Here is a 12,956-nt window from a genome sequence, read left to right as displayed (position 1 = left end):
AGTTGCAGGAGTAGGCCATTCTGCCCTTCGACCCAGCACCACCATTCATTATGATCATGGCTGAACATCCTCAATCTGTATCCTGTTCCTGCCTTAGTCCCATAACCCATGATTCCACTATCCCGAAGAGCTCTATCCAACGCTTGATTGAAAGAAAACCTCCTGCCGTCTCGGGTTCTTCATTCCGTTGACTTCAAATCTTCACAGAATTCAACAGACCTTGTTACATATTCATTTCCTCATTTTTGTTCAGATCACTGTGTGCAGAGTGTGACAATGGGAGTGCACTTGCCTCAGAACCCAGAGATCAGACCATATTCCTGGAACTGTACTGTGTTATTTATCATTTCACCAACACCAGGGAGAAATATGTGCTGCTCTGCATAATTTACGCAATTCAATTATTCATAAGTTCATCCTTATCCCCGCATTGGTGACGTGATGGCCGAGAGGTTAAGGCGATGGTGTACTAATCCATTGTGCTCTGCATGCGTGGGTTCGAATCCCACTGTCATCGACTGTTCTCCAATGGCAACAGATGTTGTATTGAAATCGGGACTCCAATGGTCAGTTTGTCTGTATCAACGCTATTATGCAATCTCAAAGCATGGTTTGACCCTGTTGACGAAACTGCGTTGAAATGTCGGTTGCCTTGGGATAATGAAAAAGAGCGTGATTGTATTTTTCATGTCAAGTTGCTGTGAACGTTTTTCCGTTTGAAAGACATCCAGGAAAATCAAATAACGAGAGCTGCGAAGTGCATGTTTATGCAAAGGGATTCTTAATGAATCTTTTGTCAGATGAAATCTGGAGGAGGTTGAGTAGAAGTTATTCATCCTGGTGAGAAGAGCACAGCGAGACAACAAAAAATAATGGAGATACTTCAAAAGGGGCAGGGCGTGGGTGTAGGGGCACTGAGAACTGACTGTAAATGCACAGTGGAGAATTGCCGCTGTGGGTGCCGTGCATGGACACGGAGAGACTTACACATTGGTCTCGCCCTTGCCCCTTGCTGTCGCCATTGATGAAGGCTGGACATAAGGCACAGATAAACACAAGATGTGGGAAGCAAGCTCCCTCTCGTTATGCACACACTGGATGCATCACATTGAACTATGAACAACTGGAGAAATCAGCATGTTACCTATAGGGAGTGAAACTAAACTGGATCAATAACCGCAGATTCATGCAACATAAACATGAAAAATGATTTAAAATGTAGGGTGTAGGTTTGCTCGCTGAGCTGTAGCTTTGACATGCAGACGCTTGTTTACTTGGCTAGGTAACATCATCATCAGTGGCGTCCTCCAAGTGAAGCCAAGCTGTTGTCTCCTGCTTTCTATTCATATCTTTCTCCTCTAACGGGTTCCTGGGGTTTGTGGTGATGTCATGTCCTGTACGTTTTCTGAGGGGTTGATAGATGGCATCTCGATCTAAGTGTTTGTTTATGGCATTGTGGTTGGAGTGCCAGGCCTCTAGGAATTCTCTGGCGTGTCTTTGCTTAGCCTGTTCCAGGATAGATGTGTTGTCCCAGTCGAAATAGTGATATTTTTAATCCGTATGTAGGACTACGAAGGAGAGAAGGTCGTGTCTTTTTGTGGCTAGCTGGTGTTCGTGTATCCTGGTGGCTAACTTTCTTCCTGTTTGTCTTCCGTAGTGTTGGTGGCAGTCCTTGCATGGAACTTTGTGGATGACGTTGGTTTTGTCCACGGGTTGAATCTGTGTCTTTTAAGTTTGTTAGTTTTTGTTTGAGAGTGTTGGTGGGTTTGTGTACTACTAGGATTCCGAGGGGACTTAGTAGTCTGGCTGTCATTTCTGAAACTTCTTTGATGTATGGTAAGGTGGTTAGGGTTTCTGACTGCGTTTGGTCTGCTTGTCGTGGTTTGTTCTTGAGGAATCTGCGGACTGTATTTTCTGAGTGTCTATTCTTCTCGAATGCGTTGAATGGGTGGTTCTCCTCTGTTTTCCGAAGTTCGTCTGTGCTGCAGTGTGTGGTGGCTGGTTGGAATAGTGTTCTCATACAGCTTTGTTTGTGTGTGTTGTGATGGTTGATGGTGAAGTTAAGTATTTGGTCAGTGTTTGTCGGTTTTCTGTATACGCAGTTTTGTAGTTATCCGTTGTCCTTTCTTTCTACTGTGACGTCCAAGAATGCGAGTTTGTTGTCGGTTTCTTCCTCCTTGGTGAACTTTATGCCTGTGAGGGTGTTGTTGATGATGTTAAATGTCTTTAATATCTTGTTTCGTTTTGTGATGACAAAGATGTCATCTACGTAGCGGACCCAGATTTTTGGTTTGATTGTTGGTAGGGCTGTTTGTTCTAGTCTTTGCATTACCGCTTCTGCTATGAATCCTGATACCGGAGATCCCATGGGTGTGCCATTGGTTTGTTTGTAGACAATGTTGTTGAAAGTGAAGTCGGTGGTGATGTGCAGGTCCACTAGCTTCATTATGTTTTCGTTGGTAATGTGATTGATGGTGGTTGGTGTGTGTGATGGTCTGTTCTAAAAGTGTGGGAAGTGTTTCCTTTGCCGGGTCGATGTTGATGAATGTGAACAGTGTTGTTATGTCGAATGAGATCATTGCTTCTTCTTCCTCTATTTTGGTTTTTTTGATGATTTTTAGGAATTCCTGGGTGGAGTGGATGGAGTGCTGTGACTCTTCTATGAGGCATTGCAGTCTTGCGTGTAGTTCTTTGGCCCGTCTGTAAGTTGGTGTTCCGGGTAAAGAGACTATGGGTCTGAAGGGGGCTCGTCGTTTATGGATTTTTGGTAGTCCGTTTCGACTTGGGAAACGCATTGATCCTGAGACAGTCTCAGCAAAGACATGCCAGAGAATTCCCAGAGGCCTGGCACTCCAACCACAACGCCATAAACAAACACATAGATCTAAATGCCATCAACCCCGCAGAAAACGAACAGGAAATGACATCGCCACAAACCCCAGAAACGCCATCCAGGAGGAAGATATTAATAGAAAGCAAGAGACAACAGCTTCGCTTCACTTGGAGGTCGCCACCGATGATGTGACGGAGCCAGATAATGAAACGTCTGTGTATCAAACCTACAGCTCAGCGAGCAAATCTACACCCTAAACCTCAACCTGAGCTACAAACCTTCATAAACCTTGCGATTTAAAGTGTCTTTATACGCATATCATTAATAGACTTTTCGTTATAATACCCGTCTGGTTGAAAGAAGAAGACACCACATTTCAAGATGGATGACAACGTATCCAATTTTGAAATGAAATTGAGATCTATTTGATCATTTTACACAGTGAACAAGTTCATTTTAAATAATTCAAACCAAATTCTCGAACCTGGAATAAAAGTTTGATTTCAATATAAACATTGTCCTTGCCAAGTCGCAGTTACGCAACATGAAAAATAGGATGTAATTTTTATTAAGCTTACATCAATTAGCACCACTATCTTACTTCGGCTTGACTGCAGTATGCACATGCTAAATAAGGTTTAAGAAAGAATGAATTTTGGACATAATGATTCGGTGTTGACTAAAAATAATATTAGGTTCTCATGATGCAGATATTCCACCAATGGCTCCAGTGGTGGAAATGTTCAGTGGGCAGTATTTCTATGATGGTATCGAAGTATGTGAGCTGCCCGGGATGGGAGCTCCCACTTCATCTGGAGCAGTGTCTTTTGACGTGGATCAGGGAGCATTGTGACATCAGTCTGGGAGTTCCAACCACACCTGGAGCAGCTTCTGTTGACATGGAGCAGCAGGGAGCATTGGCACATCCGAATGCAAGATCCATCCTCATTTGGAGCGGCTACAGTTAGCATGGAGCAGGGAGATTTGCGAGATCCATCTGGGAGCTCCACCCTCACCTGGAGCAGCTTTTAATGACATGTAGCAGCAGGGAGCATTGGGACATCAGAGTGATAGATCCAACCTCAACTGGACTTCTTCTATTGACATGGAGGAGGGAACATTGGGACATCAGACTGGGAGCTCCAACCTCACAAGGACCAGCGTTTAATGACATGTAACAACTGGGAGCATTGGGACATCAGAGTGGGAGCTCCAACTTCAAGTAGAGCTGCTTCTCTTGACATGGAGCAGCAAGGAGTATTGGAGTGTCAGGTTGGGAGCTCCAACATCACCTGGCAAAGCTTGTATTTACATGGAAGAGGAGGGAGGATTGGGACATTAGGCTGGGGGAAAAGATATTCAACTATTTTAATCTGAAATAAAAAATTATTCAACACCTCAGATGTTAATTGATTTATGAAGAATCTTTCCCGGGAAAATAATTAATTCTTTAGATAGTAAAGACAAGCCCTGAAAATATTCGACTCAGGAAAACACATTGGTACAGAGAGAAATGGGAGTGATGTTTCATGTCTTCGTCTTTTCTTTTCTGGCCGACTCTGCACTGGATTACATTACCGGAAGGACATTTTCACTCATTTCCTGCAAATACGGACAGGTCATTAACGTAATCTAAAGCTGAAAATTAATGGGAATATGCGATGTTATGATTAGGCTGGAGTTTACCTCAAATTTTGGTGAAAACGCAGCAAAGTCAGTTGCAATTTCCAAGATCATCAGTGACCTCATTCATTGGCTGATCAGATTGTGAATGGTCGTTTTTTGAAGACAATTTGAAGTAAATCAATGATGGTGATTATCTTTGTTCTTTGTTCACCTTGTGACTGTTACTCTTATTGCTCATGGCCTTGTTAACACCATAGCCCTGCAGCGTGTAAAATCTCAGCTGTGCATCTGGCCAGTGGTACAACCATTCGTTTCGCTGGCTCCGGATCAGGCGGTTGAGGTTCGACTTTTACTTTGCGCAAGCGCATTGTGGAGATTCATCACACATCCAACTTCATCATTTCTGTTATGCTCAGGTGGATAATATTGGAAATTTTCATCTTCACGAGCGAAAATTCTTTCACTGTCTTCGATCAGTTAAACATTACCAAATGCTATGAGAGTAAAAATCACATAGCACCAGATGGTATTGAATAGACGTATTTGGAAGCACCAGTTTTCCATGTACTGTTTCTTTATCAGGTGTTTGTCAACTGTTGGAATCTAAAATTTCTTTGCGTGATTATTAAATGTATCCACCCCAGTCCAACACCAGCGCCTCCAAGTCATGGGTACCGTCGACACCACGAACGGTCGGTTAAAGTTCAGATGATCTTCCAAAAGATCGCACATATTGACACACACACCAATTTTCTGCAGAAAAACACCCACTTGATGAAGGAGCGGCTCTCCGATAGCTCGTGCTTCCAAATAAACCTGCTGGACTCTGCCCTGATATTGTGTGATTTTTAACTTTGTCTATTCAACTCAAACACTGGCACTATTCCCAATTTCTCCGCCATGCCATCCCGTATTCCCAATTTCTCCGCCTCCGCCGTATCTGCTCCCAGGAGGACCAGTTCCACCGTAGGACACACCAGATGGCCTCCTTCTTTAGAGACCGCAATTTCCCTTCCCACGTGGTTAAAGATGCCCTCCAACGCATCTCGTCCACATCCCGCACCTCTGCCCTCAGACCCCACCCCTCCAACCGTAACAAGGACAGAACGCCCCTGGTGCTCACCTTCCACCCTACAAACCTTCGCATCAACCAAATCATCCACCGACATTTCCGCCACCTCCAAAAAGACCCCACCACCAGGGATATATTTCCCTCCCCACCCCTTTCCGCCTTTCGCAAAGACCGTTCCCTCCGTGACTACCTGGTCAGGTCCACACCCCCCTACGACCCACCCTCCCATTCTGGCATTTTCCCCTGCCACCGCAGGAACTGTAAAACCTGTGCCCACACCTCCTCCCTCACCTCTATCCAAGGCCCTCAAGGAGCCTTCCACATCCATCAAAGTTTCACCTGCACATCCACCAATATCATTTATTGCATCCGTTGCTCCCGATGTGGTCACCTCTACATTGGGGAGACTGGGCGCCTCCTAGCAGAGCGCTTTAGGGAACATCTTCGAGACACCCGCACCAATCAACCACACCGCCCCATGGCCCAACATTTCAACTCCCCCTCCCACTCTGCCGAGGACATGGAGGTCATGGGCCTCCATCACTGCCGCTCCCTCACCACCAGACGCCTGGAGGAAGATCGCCTCATCTTCCGCCTCGGAACACTTAAACCCCAGGGCATCAATGTGGACTTCAACAGCTTCCTCATTTCCCCTTCCCCCACCTCATCCTAGTTTCAAACTTCCAGCTCAGTTACTGTCTCCTTGACTTGTCCGACCTGCCTATCTACTTATCTACCTATCCAATCCACCCTCTCCTCCTTGACCTATCACCTTCATCCCCTCCCCCACTCACCCATTGTACTCTCTGCTACTCTCTCCCCAACCCCACCCTCCTCTAGCTTATCTCTCCATGCTTCAGGCTCACTGCCTTTATTCCTGATGAAGGGCTTTTCCTCGAAGCGTTGATTTCGCTGCTCGTTGGATGCTGCCGGAGCTTCTGTGCTCTTCCAGCACCACTAATCCAGTATTCCATATCATAGACAACATCAGTCATGTCCCACCGTTGTCAGAGAAGGCAATCCTGGAATAGCTCAATACATTGCTCATTGGTACGTTTCGTTTTCAGAAACCAACGCACTCAATCGCTGCAGCTCCAATGTATCTAAAGGCAGAAAAGAAATAGCTGAGACTCAGTTTTGAAACAGTTGCACCATATCTTCATAACACAGTTTTTGGAATAATATTACTGCAGATATGTTTCCTCTCAAAAACGATTGAATTATCGAGTGTTTACAGCACAGAAATGGGTCCCATCATCTCATTTCCCAGCACTTGGTCTGTAACCCTGTGAATTCTGATGTTTCACCTGAATGCTAATTTCTCTGGAACGTTTTAATCTCGTAAAACACAATAAATGGGATTAAAGTTTGAGATGGGAACTGAACCCCATTTTTACCCATAGACTGAAGCACGCAGACACATTTCCCCAAGTGTGACACAGGCCTCGGGAGAAATCAAGCAGAATGTAAGATTTCACCGACTGTTCTGATGTTGTCCCATTTCAGAGTTCAACACCAATGTCTGGTTACAGCAAAGAAAGGAAGTAATTAGCCCCTCCCGTCCCAGTGTTCCTTGCCCATTGTTTCCCCATTACTCTGTAGTTTATACTGCCTCACCTCGTTCTTGCTGCCAAACTTGATCACTGCTCACGCCCGCTATTTCCTGTCCTGCCGAACGGTTTGCCTCAAGTTCTTGGAATGAAAAACAGGAATGGCCTACTTCAAGCACTTTTCTAGTTGACAAGGACAGTGTTATCACCACTGAGCAAGCACAGTGCCAGCTCAGAGAGAAGGTCTCATCATTTAGAAACTGAAATGCAAAGATGATTGGATAGCCTCAGTATTGTAAACCAACCAACAAGACCGGAATAGGGCCGAGGGGATCACGCACAGTAGGATGGGAGAATAGAATGGCGAATCTCATGATGTCCAGGGTGATGTTAACAGAAATCTTCCCTGGTAGTATTGTGATGAGGATTCACTGATTTCACTGTCATGGCCTGTTAAAGGTTAACGTTTACAGTAATAAATATGTAACACTGCCTGATATTTCGAAGCAGAATGATGTTGTGCCGCAGACAGAATCGTTTCCTTGCATGACCGAATAAGAGAGCTCAGAAGAGCCAGGAGGAGACATGAGAGCCAGGAGGAGACATTAGAAGTTGTTGGTGGATAGGATCAGGGTTAACCCTAAGGCTTTACATAGGTATGTCAGGAATAAAAGGATTACGAGAGTTAAATTAGGGCCAATCAAGAATAATAGTGGGAAGTTGTGTGTGGAGTCAGAGGAGACATGGGAAACACTAAATAAATATTTTTCGACAGTGTTCACGATATAAAATGAAAATGTTGGCGTGGAAGATACAGAGATACTTGCATCTCGATTCGAAGAGATTGAGGTTCACAAAGAAGAAGAATTAGAAATACTACAGAGTGTGAAAATAGACAAGTCCTCTGGGCCAGATGGGATTTATCCTATTATCCGGTGGGAAGCAAGGAAGGGGATTGCCGAGCCTGTGCCATTGATCTAGAAATCATCATTGTCTACAGGAATAGTGCCTGAGTACTGGATGATTGCAAATATGGTTCCCTTGTTCAAGAAGGGTAGTAGAGACAACCCTGGTAATTACAGACCAGTAAGTCTCACTTCAGTTGTGGTAAAGCTTTGGGAAAGGTTACAAGAGATAGGGATTATAATCATCTAGAAAATAATAATCTGATCAGGGACAGTCAGCACGGCTTTGTAAAGGGATAGGTTGTGCCTAACGAATCTTATGAGTTTTTTGACAAAGTGACCAAACAGATGGATGAGAGTAAACAGGTTGATGTGCTGTATATGGATTTCAGCAAGGTGCTCGATAAGGTTCCCACAGTAGGCTATTATACAAAATGTGGAGGAATGGGATTGTGGGAGACACAGCAGGTTGGATCAGTAATTGTCTCGCTGAAAGAAAACAGAGTGTTGTAGTTGATGCAATGTTCATCTTGGTGTCCAGTTACTAGCGGCTTTCCGCAAAAGTCGATGTTGGTTCCACTGCTATTCGTCATTTTTATATATGACCTGGATGAGGGCTTAGAACGGTGGGTTAGTAAATTTGCGGACGACACTATGGTCGGTGGAGTTATGGATAGTGACGAAAGATGTAGTAGGTTGCAAAGAGACATAGATAGGATGCAGAGCTGGGCTGAGAGGTGGCAAATGGAGTTTAATGTGGACAAGTGCGAGGTGATACACATTGGACGGAGTAATCGGAATGCAAAATACTGGGCGAATGGTAAGATTCTTGGGAGTGCAGATGAGCAGAGATCTCGGTGTCAATGTACACAGATCCCTGAAAGTTGCCACCCAGATTGACAGGGTTGTTAAGAAGGAAAACAGTGTTTTGGCCTTTATTAATAGAGGGATTGAGTTCTGGAATCAGAAGGGTATACTGCAGCTGTACAAAGATCTGGTACGGCCACATTTGAAGTATTGTGAACATTTCTGGTCACCGCATTATAAGAAGAATTTTGACGCTTTGGAAAGGGTGCAGAGGAGATTTTCTAGCATGTTGCCTGGTATGGAAGGAATGCATTACGAGGAAAGACTGAGGGCCTTGCGGCTGTCCCCGTTGGAGAGAACACTGAGAGGTGACTTAATGGAGACATAAAAGATAATCAGAGGTTTAGATAGGGTGGACATGGAGAGTCTTTTTCCAAGTATGGGGACGGCAAGCACGAGGACCACAACTTTAGAGTGAGGGGAGATAGGTATAAGACAGATGTCAGAGGTAGTTTCTTTACTCAGAGAGTAGTTCGGGCAGGGAATGCTTTGCTTGCAACCGTGGTAGATTCGCCAAGATTAAGTGCATTTAAGTCGTCATTGGAGAGGCATATGGACGTTCATGGAATAGTGGAGATGGGATGAGCTTCAGATTAGTATGACAGGGCGGTGCAACATTGAGGGCCGAAGGGCCTGTACTGCGCTGTAATGTTCTATGTTCTATATGCTACAGTTCCACATCAGCAATGTCATCGGCAATTGCTTGACGTTCAATCAGTGTAAAACAAGAACGGAGGGGGCGTCAGGAAAACGGAAGGGGAATAGTGGTTTGTGAGAGTTAACTACATGCCCAGTGGAGCCAGATTCAACGTAGATACTGAATATCGGTTTTCCTGTTTACCTTCGTATACTGATCACTACGGATCAATGACCCAATATTGTCTGCCCTTTGTGTGTGGTCCTTTGTACATTTCACCTCGGTTCAGTGCTCCGGGTCCCATGTTTTTTTAAAAATTTGGCACGTTTTACTCAGGTCGGTTTTGCAGCTTCATATTAAGGCCAACAATTTTAGGAACAGATAGACACCATTCAGACCATCACGTCTACTCCGCTATTGAATGGTTTCATATCTGATCTGATAACCTTGAACTGCACATTCTTGCCTTTCGCCGTAACGCTTGATGTCTTTGCTGTTTGAACATCTGCTGATCTCAGCCTCATTACACATATTGACACTTCCTCAACAGCTTTCTGCTAAAAGAAAGTCCACTGATGCAGAACGGTCTTAGAGAATAAATGCTTCTTCACCTCTATATTAATTGTGAGATTCGCATTCTAATACAAAGTAAAAAATCGCAGAACACCAGGTCATAGTCCAACAGGTTTAATGGAAGCAATATCGTTTGGAGAGCTGCTCCTTCATCAGGTGGCTGTGGAGTACACAGTGGTAAGGTACAGAATTTATAGCGAAAGGTTACAGTGTAATATCACTGAAATTATACATTGGAAAAATACCTTGATTGCTTGTTAAGTCTTCCAAATGTTAGAATGTCTATGTTAGGTTCATTTCTTTCTTATATAAATCGAAAAACTTTCTTTTAACAGTTACATTCTCAGGTGGACTTTAGCAATTAGTGTCAGCATAGATAACATGTTGAAGGTGTTAGTCCCTGTGTGCTGCGTCCATGCCATAATGTTTAGACTGACGCTAATCTAAAAAAAACAACACGCTGCAGGCAAGAATGCCTTAAGGCATGGTACATTGGTGAAGCTGAACGGAGGCTACAACAACGGAATGGGCGCTACGCATTAATCAACAGACAGGTGTGCCCCTTCCCAGTTGGAGAGCACTTCAGTGATCCAGGACATTCGACCTCGGATCTTCGGGTGACAGTCCTCCAAGGTCTTCGGAACAGGCAGCAGCTAAAAGTGCCCCCACAGAGACTGATAGCTAAATTCTGTACCCATGATCATTGGGTTCATGTCACAGTACAGGTGATCCAATTGCCCTAGCTACAAACAGAGATCCTCCTACAGACACACACACACACACATATACGTCTGTGGGGTGAAATTGTACTTGCAGAGTTACATTGTATTTGCTCAAAAACTTCATGAATCCATGTAAGTCTCTGGTAACTCATTTTTATAAACTAAAATCAGTCTAAACATTATGGAACAGACAGCAGCACAGGGGGTGGGGCGCAGACATCAGTTGTTAAACTTCACCTGAGAATTAAACATTAAAATAAAAAGGTTTTGCACTTTTCATATGAAAGAAGTGAAGCTAACATGGTCATTCTAACAGATTGGAGACTTAGCAAACAATCAAGGTATTTTTCAATGTACGATTTCAGTTACATGACACTGTAAACATATGCTATAAATTCTGTGTCTTACAACTGTGGACGCCACAATCACCTGATGAATGAGCAGTGGTCTGAAAGCTAGTACTTCCAATTAAACCTGTTGGACTATAACCTGGTGTTGTGTGATTTTCAAATTTGCACACCCCAGTCCAACTGATTTCAGCGTTTCTTCCCATTTGATTTCATCTCCGATATGAAATTCTCACTGACTCTGACAGGACTGCTACCTTTGCTGTTTTGTGATGTCTGGAACTCATGTTCAATTTAAGATTTCCATAAGGAACAACATTTTTTTTTCCTTGACTGGAAATCCACATTGGGAAATAGCAGTGAGACAGCTGCATTTCAGCACGTTCGCCCCAAGGACGACATATGCAATGCTTGGAACTTTCCTTGATGACTTTGTTTTTGCCTATTTTGTTCAGTTGAAAAATGACAGTTATCGAGTTTTTAAAAGCATGGCCAATGGTCCTTCAGCCTATTGCATCATGATGACTTATCAAACATCTGGCTTTTAAACACAGTTTCCAGCACGTGACTCATCGCCTGGTGTGTTCTAACATTTCAAGTCTCAGTTAAATTGTTGTTCAATTTCTGAAGGGCTTGAGTGGAACAAGAAACCTCTCTGTGAACTAACAGTTCTGAAAGACAAACTCTTTCTCGGAGCCATTTGTCAGTATTCCTCATGATGCTGCGGAAAATGTTTCTGCGCTCACATCTGAATTGGTTTCCCCTGTTTCTTCCTCAGCTTCCTTCTTCTTTCTATTAAATGGTTTAGACTCCAGTACAGACACGAGGTGCGGGTTGCGGAAGTCACGTGTTTGCACTTGCATTGACACTCTGTTTCGCCGGGAGCTGCAGACTTTCCCCACACTGATTCAGACAGCACTGTCCTTCCTGTGACATTTCCCATGGAGAATGGAAGGGCAGGCAATAATAACCCGCACTTGGAAACCGACCGACAGTTTTAAAACATTTACAGTGCCCCAGCCAGGAATTGAGCTCCGAACTCCCGCATAATATACGGCGACACGAGCTACTATACTAGCAAGGGCAACAGTTTCAAAGGAGACACTTCAGCCTGTTGTGGTTGCATGTGTCAAAAGCAACTGCTTAACAACCCGAATGGTTTAGCCCATAGCCTTACCTTCTCGAAGATGTCTTGGCAGAACATATTCTCATCTGCATATTCCTTCAGGTTATAAGAGTTGCTGCCTCTCTGACCCTTCCAGACTGTGTGTTCCAAATTCGAACAATGGCTCGCCTAAACCGCTTTTCTCCACATCTACTTTAACCTTTCTGCCTTTCTCATTAAATTTCTGGCCCCCTGTGATCGTTTTTTCCATCGATGGGAAACGCTTCTTTCTGTCTACCTTATCTATACCCCTCACAAACCCCTCTGCTCGGTGACAAACAACCCCAGTTTGTCCTGTCTCCCTTCATGACTGAAACTCTTCAGCCTCGACACTATCCGAGTGAATCTCTCCTACAACTTTCCCAGTGCGATCTCATCCCTGGACAATTCTAGCACTGAGCCGAATTAACATATTTCCATTCTGTAACAGCATCGGGGGTGGAACTGCAGCATTTATTGCCTTCCGGTTTGGAGTCACGTGGACGCCAGACCAGATCGGGATAGTAGTTTTCTTCCCTCAAGGACGTCAGTGAAACAGATGGGTTTTTCAGACAACGTATTCTTAATTCTAGGCATTTATTGCATTCACATACTATCATCGTCGTGGTGTGGTGGGAATCCAACCCGTGCCCACAGAACATTACCTGGCTTTGCTGTGT

The 12,956-nt window shown here is 44.2% G+C and overlaps 1 non-coding gene across 1 annotated transcript; it reads left to right on the top strand.

Annotated features, from left to right (window-relative positions):
• The first annotated feature begins 432 nt into the window (after positions 1–432).
• Positions 433–517, top strand: trnas-acu (transfer RNA serine (anticodon ACU)). Its single transcript has one exon. It is a non-coding gene; the product is annotated as a tRNA-Ser (tRNA).
• Positions 518–12,956: the final 12,439 nt, after the last annotated feature.

This window comes from Chiloscyllium punctatum, chromosome 18 (genome assembly GCF_047496795.1).
Source record: "Chiloscyllium punctatum isolate Juve2018m chromosome 18, sChiPun1.3, whole genome shotgun sequence".
NCBI lineage: Eukaryota > Metazoa > Chordata > Chondrichthyes > Orectolobiformes > Hemiscylliidae > Chiloscyllium > Chiloscyllium punctatum.
This window is presented reverse-complemented; position numbering and strand designations above follow the sequence as displayed.